Here is a 10,347-nt window from a genome sequence, read left to right as displayed (position 1 = left end):
AAAATTATATATTGGGATGGGGGGTGTTTGGTTGTTGTTGTGTGTTTTGGCAGACTGGGGTAAAAAAAAAAATATAATGGTGCGGTGTGGTGCAGGGGGGGGGGGGGGGGGGGGGGGGGGGGGGGAGGGTGTAACAGACTCAGCCCTGAGAGAGTGAGGTCAGAGAGCCATGCTATAGATATACTAGAGTAGGGAGAAAGAGGAGACAGAAAGATCTGTTAGGAGTCTATGGCAATATTCCATATGGATGCTAATGAAGGCCTACTAGCAGTGGGAATAGCTACAGATTTGGGTGTAATCTGTATAGACATGGTATTTTAAGCTGTGGGAGTAATTGAAGTTGCTGATATTATCCCAAGCTTCACTGAGAATTATAGTGTCTAGAATTAGGGAGGTGATAATTTTTCTATAATCTCTCCACTCTGGTCAGATAACATCTGGAGTATAGTTTTCAGTTCTGGGTGTCATATTTAGGAAGGACACAGATGAACTGAAAGATATAGAGAAGAAGGAAGTCAAGATGGTGAGAGGATTGGACATTATACCTTGTGAGAATCAGTGGAAGGAACTGAAAGTGTGAAGGAACTAAGCAGTGAAGATTTAATGTAAATGTGACAATAATCTCCAAATATTTAAGCTTGTCAGTATAGTGCTGAGAGTACTGATCCTGGAGTCAGGAAGACCTGAATTCATATCCAGTCTCAAATACCTACTAGTTGTGTGACCCTGGACAAGTCACAAACTCTATTCACTTCAGTTTCCTCAACTGTAAAATGGGGGTAATAATAGCACTTACTTCCCAGGGTTGTTGTGAGAATCAAATGGTAAAGAATTGGTAAAGAATTTAGCACAGTGCCTGGAACACGGTAGATACTTAATAAATGCTAATTCCCTTCCATTTGTTTTTAACCTTTCCCTTTCCTATTTGAAAGAGCATCTTATAAAAGAAGAATTAGACTTCTGTTCGAATTTAGAGAGAAAAGTAAAAGCAATGGACAGAAGCTGGAGAGAGACATGTTTAGTCTTGATGGAATGAAAGACCTTCTTACCTATCAGGATGATCCAGAAGTGCAATGAGATTCCTCGGGAGGGAGGGAATTTACTTGGATGGGCTGGATATATATAGGAGTCATTGATGTTGTACTGTGTAGGAGCGGTTAGGTGGCTCAGTGGATTGAGTGCCACCCTGGAGTCAGGAGGACCTGAATTCAAATCTGGCCTCAGACACTTCCCAGTTGTGTGACCCTGGACAAGTCACTTAACCTTGTTTGCCTCAATTTCCTCATCTGTAAAATTATCTGGAGAAGGAAATGGCAAACCATTCCAGTATCCTTTCCAAGAAAACCCCGAATGGGGTCATGGACAGTCAAACATGAATGAAATGACTCAACAATAACAAAGTAATGTGTAGGGGTTGGACTAGATGGCCTATTAGATCTCTTCTAATTCTAATTTTGTGATTTTGTGAGATTACAAAGTGGGAAAATATGTAGAGAGAAGAGATAAGGGCCAAAGACAGAAACGTGAGAAACAGCCACCGTACAGGAGGTTGGGAAGGATGAGAAAAGGAAACTTAGAAGTAAAAGTCGGAGAGGTAGAAGGAGCCCCAGTGGAGTGTGGTCTCTAAAGCCAGAGGGATAGAACATGTCCAGAAGGAGGAGCTCTTCAGCAGTATCAAATGCCTCAGAAAAGTCAGGAAGAATAAGACTCGGGAGGTAAAAAGGCTACTAGTATTGGCAAATGGGAGGGCATTGCTGACCTTTGAGAGAGCAACTTTGGCTGAGTGAGGGAAGGGGAGAAAATCATAATACAAGAGTATGAGAACAGTGTAGACAGTAAGGAGGTGTAGACAATAAGTACTGAAGATATTCTGAAGTTTAGCTCTGAACAGGATGAAAACCCTAAAGAAAAAGCAAGATAGGGTAGAAGAGTCAGTAGAAAGTCTTTTAGGAGTGCAGAGACCTAAATATGTTTATAGGCAAGAAGAAAGGAATCAGGAAGACTCATCTTCCTGAGTTCAAATACAGTCTCAGATCCTTACTAGCTGTGTGACCCTGGGTAAGTCACTTAACCCTATTTGACTCAGTTTCTTCTGTAAAATGATCTAGAGAAGGAAATGTCAAACCACTACAATATCTTTACCAAGAAAACCCCAAAATGGAGTCACAAAGAGTCATACATGATTTTAAAAATGACTGAACAACAAAGAAAGGAACCAGTGAATTGGTCAAGATTAAAGATGAATGAGAGAAGGATTACTAAAAAAAAAAAAAAAGAGAGAATGGAATCAAAGGCACAAGAAGAAGATATAGCCTATATGGAGAAGTTTTGAAGTATGGAGGAGGAGAGTTGAGGAGGCCTAATATTTATTGAATTTGAAAAAATAATTTTATTTGAGCCGAGTCTGAAGGATGGATGAGTAATATTTCAACTGTAAGATCCTAGGCAACAGGATTAGCATAAAGAAAGGTCCAGAAGCAGAAACATAAATGTTTTGGGAGAAAGACTATGAATTAACTTTGGCCATTAATAGGATGTGTATAGTAAAGTAGTGGGAGATAAAGCTAAAAAATTTGTTTGGACTCAAGTCCTGGAATATCTTGAATCCATACTTAATAGAGTAGACAACTGGCAGCTATTGAGTGTTTTTGATCAGGGGAATAGCATGACCAAAATTGTGCTTTAGAAATATTAATCTGATAATGATGTAGAGGATGAATTAAAGTGGGGAAAAGCCTAAACATGTTGCAGCTATTTACAGTAAGATGATTCAAAAGTTTAGTTAAAAAGTAATGAGGAGGTGGAGGGGAAGTGATGTTGGTGAAAATGAAAAAGGTGAAGTAAGAAAAAGTTATTTCAAAGGGAATATTGATAGGACTTGGTGACTCATTGGAGAAGAGAGTCAGGGAGTCAAAGATGAGTCCTAGGTTTTGAGAGTGGGTAACTAGGAAAATGGTGGTGATAGTAATAGAAATAAGGAAGTCATGAAGGGGAACTGGCTTGAGGGGAAGGTGATGGGTTTGGTTTTGAACATGTTAAATTTGAGGTTCTGTCAGGACTAGGTGATATCTAGCAGTTGAAAATGCAGAACTGGGAACTATGTAGAAAGGTGGTAACAGGAACATTGACCTGGGAATCATTTCATAAAAACTGTAACACTTCCTCAGCACAATATATCTTATGAACAAAATATAAATCTACTGTGTTCATTTATCTCAAAACAAACGACTTTCCTTCAGAAAAAATATGCTGCCTGAAATACAGTAAACAGCAAAAGAGATACCAATACACTAGAATATTTAGGTAGCTAGCTGTTGTAGTGAATAGAGTTCAAGCCTTGGAGTCCTGAAGACATAAGTTAAAAACCTCCTCCAGACATTTATCGGCAGCATGACTCTGGGCAAGGTATTTAGCCTCTCTCGTCTTAGTTCTCTGATCTGTAAAGTGGGAATGTTAACATTTACAACAGAGTGGTTGTCATGATTTGCAAACCTTCAAGTGCTAAATAAATCTTAGCTATTACAATGATTTTACTTTATAGTCTGAACTCAGACAGAGGAATCTATTATCCCTCTAGAGGTTTGCCTTGGTAATAATCTCCCAAATAACTGATTGGTTTTATAAAAGAGAATAAGGGCTAGAGAAGGGTTTACACATGTAAAATGGTGCACTTTATTCACCCTCCTCTAAGTGCTTCAACTCTTCCTATTAGAAAGTTGTGGGCCTCAAATATTTAGACCACAGATTCTGAATTAATCAAGGTAGTCTGCTTAATCAACTAAAAAATGTCTATTAAGTAGCTACTTTGTGAAGAAATGTAAGGGCAATTCAAAGATAAATAAGACTGCCCTGTCCTCAAGAGCATGCAATCTAGTGAGAGAAGATCAAATGATTAATATTATTAATATACAGATAAGACTGAAATAGAAATAATTGACAATTATGCAGTGCTTAAAGTCTCAAACAATAATTTACTTGACCTTCATAGCAACACACTGAGGAAGACAGTTACTTTCTTTTGGTCTCTCAGCCAGTGTTGGAGACAGGATTTGAACTCAAGCTTTTGCTTCAAGTCTAGTACTTGATTAAGCAGACTGCTAGATTTATACTATACTATACTTTGTACTATGATATACTACTTCCAAAGCAGCATGATCCAGAGGAAAGGTCTGTTCACCCTTCTGATCTAAGGTGTGCAAATTATTGACTTGGGTTTGGGTCCATTGATTTGTGTTCAGTAAATTGTTGCTGGACTGAGTCACAGCCTCTGTGAGGTTCTGTGGGTTCAGAGAGACCGAACCATTGGCACTCCTTTGGTTTTCATCTTTTGACCTGGATTTTCCACTGCAGGTTTATGTCCTGGACTAAATATTAAAATTGAACCACTGCTCTGCTCTTTTGCTCAAAGCCACATAGCTACACTTCTGGAATTCATTGTGTGCTCATTACTTAGGTAAGGCCTCATATTTGGCCACAGCCACTCCTCTCTACCTAGAACTGGGTAATGGGTGACAGAGCTGCAAGATGGCACCCATTCCTGTTCCCAGCACTAATTCAGGAGTCTCCTGGAACCTCTTTCTATCTCTGTCTTTACTGCCCTTTATCAATGTTCCTGTCCTGTTGCCACCGATGCTACAACTGTTATCAACAGGCTGCACTCATGGCCAGTCTCTACCTCCAGTGTCTACAGACTTCTCTCTCTCTCGTTGTTTCCTTAAACTGAAAAAATGACTCGTTGTGACTTTTTCTTAGTTTTCCCAACTAGATGTCAGGATTTTCTAGATTATTGTGAAGGAAGTATGTTGGGAGAGCAATACAAAAATTCTGACTCTTGCTCCACCCTTCTGTGATTGCTATTGTCATACAGACAAGCTCATTCCAGTCATTCATCATTGTGCTTAGCTGAGCTAAGTCCCCTGCATGGAAGAGGCCAAAGAACCTGCTTCTTAGAGAGTCATGGTAATATGTAATACAAGTACCTTGAGGCAGGATGGTGTATGAGGTGTTCAGGGAGGACTAGCACCTCTGGTGTGAGGGCTTGCTGAACCCTTTCCAGGGCTGCTCATCCACCTTTGCTGTCTACCTATCACCCAAATCTCACCTGTAGCTCCAAGAAGATGTAGCATGAAAAGCAGCCGCACCCTAGTTAAACCATCTTGGCCCTTATGAGTTCTGGAGGATTAGGAGAGCAAGTCTCCAGAGTTCCAGAGTCCATGAGTCTGAGCCCATGGTGGGGTTTTGCAGCCTGCCCAGCATCAATGCCCTAAGAAGCAAGGTATGATAGTATGGATCCAGCCTGGTGGTAGCTGAAACAAGGACTCTTCTAGCATAGATGTTGCATTTGGATGGGAACTTGGTTGGAGAAATATTATGTGGAGACCAAGCTAAATTAGAGGCTACTCTCCTAAGAGATTGAGGCAGCATAGGGGAGAATATGCTTCCAAGGTGTTGAAGCAAAACGCTTGAACTTTTGTTCTTCTTATATCTTCAAAGCAAATATCCCATTGTAGAAGCTAATTGATGTTAAGAAGGTTAAATGGGCCCAGGATGCTAGTAACTGGCCCCCAACAGTGAGAGGAACACAGCCAGTGGGGGCTAGAGCTGATAAGATTAAAGAAGAGATACCTCCCCAACCCTCAGGAAACCCCTAGCATCCATAAGGAAAGGTGTAGCCTACCTGGTCCTGGCAAGAAAGATTCAGAAAGTACTCACCACACTATAATTATCTGTGTGTTCAGTCATGTCTGACTCATCATGACCCTATTTGGAGTGGTTTGCCATTTCCTTCTCCAGTTCATTTTACAGATGAGGACACAGAGGCAAAAAGGGTTAAGTGACTTGTCCAGGTCACATAGCTAGTAAGTGTCTGGGGCTAAATTTGAACTCAGGTCTTCTTGACTCTAGGCCCAGTGCTCTATCTACCAAACTACCTATCTGTGTAATTATCTATGCCTCTTGAAATGTTAACTATCCTTTAATCTCTAGCTCAATTTTGACATGATCCATGAAGACTTCCCTTATTCCTCTCAAATGGAAATTTTCTCCTTGCCCTGACAACTCTCATAAAATATGTATTTGCATTCCTCTTATGCAGAATCACAGATTTTGAAAATTGGGAGAGACCTTAGATTCTAGTTCAATCCATACTTCAATAGGAATCTCTCCTATGATATTCCTTACAAGTCATATGGCCTCTTCTTGAAAACCTGCAGTAGGGCAGAACTTATTGACATGTAAGGCAGCTCATTCTTTTTTGAGATAACTCTGATTAATTAATTATTTTATAATTAGATTAATTAATTATTAAATTAATTGATAATTAATATCATAGAGCCACAGAATCATAGAATCCTAAATGTAAGAAAAACCTTAGAAGTCATATAACTTAGCTTTTTTTCCTGGTGAACAAATCCCTCACAAATGCTTGAATACTTCCAGGGAAGAGGAACTTGCTACTATATGAGACAGCCCATTCCCTTTTTTGGAAAATTCCAGTTGTTAGAGTAAAATCGCAGAGCTTCTGCTGGACTCCATGAGGCTGGGGCACTCATCCTCTCCCTAAAAGATAGATATATAATTAGGTAAAGCATTTATTGCACTCTTAGAGTTCCTGTGCTAAACACAGGAATATATAAACAAGAAAACAAGGCAGTCTTCATTCTCAATCATCTTACATTTTATTAGGAGAAGATAAACCGTGAAGGCAAGAGGAAGAGAAGGTATCCACATGGGGTCAATGCAATTGGAGGAGAAGTGCAGACTAGAGAGTAAAATGGAAGTGAAGTGAGTAGTGTGCCTTGGGTTTTCCTCAAGATAGGGTACTCCAGGGGCAACTAGGTGGCATAGTAGGTGGAGCACTTGCCCTGGAGTCAGGAGGATATGAGTTCAAATCTGGCCTCAGACACTTGCCTAGTTGTGTGACCCTGGGCAAGTCACTTGATCCTGATGGCCTCCAAATAAAGGAAAGAAAGACTAATTTTTTTAAAAGATATGATATTCCTAGGAAGGGACTCACTAATCAGTGAGCAGATTGCAGGGTGAAGTTCTTAGGTGGGCAAAGTACCTGGTGGGGAGAGGGAACATATTGTAGAGTGATCTAGAAGTGAATGTTTTTCTATTGCCTTTTGGGGAAACCCTAGAAATAAGCCAAACACGAATTTTAAGTGATCTTCCCCCCAGGGAGACAAGGTAAGAGTGTAAAGAGCCAGAGTCTGAGGGGAAAAAAATGTAAGGTCCCCAAATCTTAATAGGAACAGTCCTGTACAAAACCAGCCCCTAAAGGTAAGCTTCAAGCTCTTTTTTCTCAGATTTTCTGGCTTTTTCAACCACCCACCCCCAAAGCCCTGGGGAAGATCAATTAAACCCTGTGTTTGACTCATCTGTAACATCTACCCAAAAAGGATGGCTAAAGTATCGAATGTTTAATGAGGATCAAATGCAAGAATTTTAAAAGTATCCAATATATAATGCAAATCAGGTAGATGACAGCTATTTATTTCCTCCACACAAAAGAAATGTGTAAAATACATGTGTGCATTGTCAAAGTCTTAAAACACAAAGGGTAACCTATTGTTCCACTTATACTTTCCCAGAAGGCTGAGTCTTCCGCTGGGGAAAATCAAGCCCAATCCCTCTTTCATGTGACAATACTTCAAGTACTTAAAGACAGCCATCGTGTTTTCTCCATGTCTTCTCCTCCAAGTTAAGTGTACTCAATTCCTTCAACCAATCTTTGTAGAATGTGGACTTGCTCTTCACCCTCCTGGCTGTTCTTTTTTTTGTTTGTTTTTTGGATACTCTTCATCTTATACATGTTCTTTAAAAAAAAAAAAACTATGGCTCCTATAACTGAATATAATACACTAGATGTGATCAATACATCTCTGACAAGTTTTCATTCAGCTTCTGCTTAAAGATCTCCAGTAGGGGAGAATCTACCACCTCCCAGAGTAACTCATTTTTGGGATTAGAATAAATTCATTAGGGTAACTAATTTTTGGCAGGTTTGATTATTAGGAGTTTTTGTTTGTTTTTGTTATAAATATAAAGATAGCATCTACTTCTCCATAACTTTCATTTATTGCTTTTAGTTCTGTACTGGGGCTGATCAGAACAAATTTTGCCATTTTTTTTTCTTTTTAACTTAATTAGCATTTATGATTTCTCTCACCCCCAACATCCTACCACCCCCATGGAAAAACAAACAAAACAAAACCCCTGTGAAAAGTATGCATAGTCAAGGAAAAAAAATTCCCTCCTTGTCTATGTCTAAAAATGTACCTCTCTACATCTTGAATCCATCATGTCTCTGTCAGGAGGTGGGTGGCATACTTCATCATTGGTCCTCTGGAATCGTGGTTGGTTATTACATTGATCAGTGTTCTTGAGTCTCTCAAAGTTGTTTGTTTCTACAATATTATTGTTGTACAAGTTGTTCTCTTGGTTCTGCTCATTTTACTCTGAATCTATTCATGCAAATCTTCCCAGGTTTCCTCGAAACTATCTCTTTTGTCATTTCTTATGACACAATAGTATTCTATTACAACCATATACCATAATTTTCAGTCTTTCCTCAATTGATGGGGTAAACCTTTAGTTTCTATAAGTCACTACAAAAAGAACTAGCTGGTTTTTCACAAGACTATCCTTCATATATTTTGACTACCACCACATCTCCCTTTAGTCTTTCTTCTCTAGATAAGACATCCCTATTTCTTTTAATTGATCCTAATATGGCATAATTTCTAGTTCCCTCATAATCCTGGTCACCCTTCTCTGGTTCTACACCAATCTGTGATTGTCTTTCTTAGAATGTGGTACCCAGAACTGAAAACAGTCATTTCAGATGTGGTTGCTATAAAGTAGAGTTCATAAGGACTATCATCTCCCTCTTTCTGAAGACTATGATTTTAATTAATACAAGCTAAAAATTATCTGGGTTTTTATGCCTTCTGTATCAGATTGCTGATTCCAGTACTAACATAGTAACTTTCACACAATAGGCACTTAGCAAATGCTTATTGATGGATATATTGAGGTTGAAGTCACACCTCCCTGTCCAGTACTTATGTAGCAAGTTTTTTCATCCCAAATATAAATTTCATCATATCAGATTTGGCCCATCTCTCCAGCCTATCAGGATATTTTTAAATCTTGAATTCCTCATCTAACATGCTTACTATCCCTCACAACTTTGTATTATTTGCAAATTTGATAAGCATACTTTGCATGTCTTTATCCATATCATTAATAAAAGTGTTGAACAACACTGGAGCAAGGATAGATCACTGGGTCATTCAATTAGTGAACTCCCTCCATGTTTATATCAATGCATTAATGACTACACTTTGAGTTCAGTTATTCAAACAGTTCCAAATAAAAATAACTATACCATCATCTTCCCCCACCCCACATTCTTTCCATCTTGTTTTTTTTTTTAATTGCATGAGGGACTGTATAAAATATTTCATTCAATTTAGGTTTTCTATGTCAATGCCATTTCCTTGACCTGCCTGTCTAATAACCCTGTAAAAAAAAATGAAATGCTATTAGTCCTAAGAAATCTCTTCCATGCTCCACGATTTTCTTTTTTTAATTATATTTCTTCCCCCCCCCCAATTAACAAATATCTAGTCTTTCTCCCTCTCCCCTCATCACAGGAAAAAAGAAAAACAAAATTCTTGCAACAAATATGCATAATCAAGCAAAATAAATCCCCACATTGGCCATGTCCAAAAATATGTTTCACTCTGTATATCTATTCTATCACCTTTCTGTCAGGAGGTGAACAGCATTCTAAAACACTTTTCAACTAATAATCAGCTAAAATCATTGCATTGATCAGAATTCTTAAGTCTTTCAAAATTGTTCATTTTTGCAATGCTATTTGCATAAATTGTTTTCAGGTTCTGCTCATTTCACTCTATATCAATTCAAAATGAAGTTTAAGTGACATTCACTCCTCCCAACCTCTTTCCTTTTACATGTATCTCCCTGAGCATAAAGAAAATATGTTCCTTTATTGCCCCCATTCCCCTCATTTTCTTCTTAGTGTGTCCTCCTTCTCCCACTTTCCTTTCTTCATTTAAGATCATCACAATATAACAAAAATAACTCCCAGACTCTCCACTGTGTTTGACTCCCTCTGTGACAACTGCTTACGTTATGGTTCTCAGGAGATGCTCCCATCATCTCCTCCTCCTACTCATTAGAATCAAACACTACATCCCTACAAATATCTTTTCTGATTGCTCATTTATATTTAATTCTTACGTTTCTCTTTACTCCCGTGTTTGAGTTTCAAGATGTCTACCCGTCTCTTGTCTTTATGTTAGGAATGTGTGGAAG

Source organism: Petaurus breviceps, unplaced genomic scaffold, assembly GCF_028583685.1.
Source record: "Petaurus breviceps papuanus isolate PSGF00001 unplaced genomic scaffold, PetGlider_PUasm1.0 38, whole genome shotgun sequence".
Lineage (NCBI taxonomy): Eukaryota > Metazoa > Chordata > Mammalia > Diprotodontia > Petauridae > Petaurus > Petaurus breviceps.
This window is presented reverse-complemented; position numbering follows the sequence as displayed.